This window comes from Saccostrea cucullata, unplaced genomic scaffold (genome assembly GCF_032062105.1).
Source record: "Saccostrea cucullata isolate Sc308-1 unplaced genomic scaffold, CSIRO_AGI_Scuc_v1 ctg7594, whole genome shotgun sequence".
NCBI classification, from domain to species: Eukaryota; Metazoa; Mollusca; class Bivalvia; order Ostreida; family Ostreidae; genus Saccostrea; species Saccostrea cuccullata.
Window position 1 is genome coordinate 5,173 of NW_026927465.1, and position 2,586 is coordinate 7,758.

A 2,586-nucleotide genomic window follows, 5' to 3' on the forward strand; every position below is an offset into this window, starting at 1 on the left:
TTGTATATATGTAGCACAGACTAGACATTATAGTTACATGTATCCTGAGTCCTGATTCAATGCCAAATCTGAAAAGGACAGGCACTTAAAAGAACCAAATGAAAAATACATTTATATACTAAGTATTTTACATCTAAGCAGTAGAAGGATATGTTTAATGTGAGAGTCTTTTAAAATTAAAATAGGCGCTACTTTTGTGAATACGAAAAGCTATATTGCAGTCTTTTCGGCGTCCACAAATACCATATACTCCATTCTTTACATGTAGTAATTAATATCATGAGGTAAAATTAGCATCAAGTTCACATATTGTTGTAAGTACTAGAGATATCAATTTTACTCGGATAGTCTTGTAGTCGAATAACAGGTCATTTGTCGAGCGATAGACGAGGGCTCATTCTGATCAGTTTATCTGCACTTCACTGTCAGAAATCTTGAAGTTTTAATCAAACTACTGTCACATGTTTTTGGAAATACCAGTACCTAATACTAGTGCTTCTGTATTTTAACATAAATTAAAATAATTGTACTACCCCATATTTTGTCTTTATGTGCACTTACCAATGCTTGTAATTTTTCTCCGGGCGTTTTTATCGTGTATATTGGTATCATGCAACCTTTAAACAGATAGGACTGACCCCCCTCCTTTCATTCAAGATAATATTCTGAAACCGTATGGAATATTTTTCAATTCATGCAGCCCTCACTTCCAGGAATTTTTATTGAAGTACATTCAAACCTCCCCCTCAATTTTATTAAAATTATTGACTCTAGAGAAGAGTCCCCCCCCCCCCCCTTCTCGAGCAAAGACACTTACGAGACCGCTGAATGGTGCATGCATCGGTCTGTAAAACTACTACTTGCATGGATCTTGGATATACCCGCATGAGCGGAATTTTTAGCGATTTAATTTTGGCATAATAAAAGAGGGTGCTGAGATTGGTAAAAATTGAATACTTCTAACAATCAGTTGCGTGTTTTTCAAATTGTCGTAGCTTCTTAAGTGAGCATTTTAAAATAAATAGGTGTCTGAACCAAGGATCAAGGGAAGCGGCTTAGCCCCCCCCCCCCCCAATATTTTTTGCAAAAATAGACATTATATAGGCATTGAAAATTGAGATTTACCTTTATTGTTGGTTTAGCCCCCCCCCCCTTCTGCTTCCTGCTTCCGACGCCCATGAAATAGCTAAAATTATCTTTCGCTAAAACTATATACCATCTTTTTATGGGGAAATCGTTAAATCTGCATCTCGCTAATATTGCAGTTATACTAATATTTTTTTCAATGAAACCCAAAACATCTATACACATCAATACACGTACCTTATATACCGTTAACTTTTTTTTCACAAATATTGAACATGTTTTGGTATATTACCTTTTGCTCTTTAGTTATCTCATTGGATGACACCTAGACATCATAATCTTTAGAAGATATTTTAATAGAAAAACCGTTTTCAAATCCTTGAATCCGCAAATTTTTAATAAAGTTCAAGTATGTGAAATGAAATGATATGGTAGCAACATTGCTTTTAAATAAACATTTGTTTTCTTGAAGAAATTTATACTGCCCACATTCGAGTCATTCGATGTGCATGTATAGTTGAAAATTAAGTTCATTTGTAGTCCGTTTAAAATCTATACCAGTTCAATGATATGAATATGAAACACTAGATATTAAAATATAGAAATTGGATAAGTCGGCAAGGAAGATAAAAAGCTAAAATAAAGTATAAAACAGAGTACTATCAAATATTTCTCACAAGCAAAGGTGATCCAGGAGTTGAGAGCACAGGCACTTGTTTCGCACACAAGGCTTCAATCCTTACTTATTTTTACCTCCCCTTGAAAAGAGCATATTTATAAGTCAAGGTTGCATTCATTATTGATACCGATGCAAATTATTTCACTTGTGTTTCGCGCGACTGAACTCACAAACACACATACATACCCTCACTTACGTACAACATTACAGCCACGTAGCATCGTTTTGAAAGTGGGGGGGGGGGGGGAGTCAGAGAGAAAAAAGTTTTACTTACCTGAAAAAGTAGACAAGCAACAAAAAATATCCTAAGGGGGGGGGGGTGGTAGAGGTAAACTTTTCAATGAATATTTTCTATAGTATATGTATTGTTGGGAAAAGAAGTGTGGAGGGGCAGCCCCCCCCTCCCACACACACACACACTGGCTCTCTGTTGCTACGTGCCTGCCGTTGCGACGAGGGGATAATCAATCAAAATGTGCGAGACTTGATTTCAAACAATATGTTTGCCGAAGACAAAATTAATTTTTTTTTTACTTAAAGTAACCACTTAGATTGTCAGATACTTAGACGTATACTATTAGGCGATTGTAAAATCGTCATTTGTAAAAAAAAAAAACAAAAAAAAAACAAAAAAAAAAAAAAAACATACATGAAAATTTTAAGTTTATAGTACGAAATAAAAACTTCAAGCAGTTATTATTAAATATTCTTCCATTTGGCGATCTTAAATGTGATTGTTTGAGAAAAAAATGAATTACAGAAGTTTTTTTTTTCGGGCACTGATCGACTTGTTGCTCAACAAACAATTTAAATGTACCCAT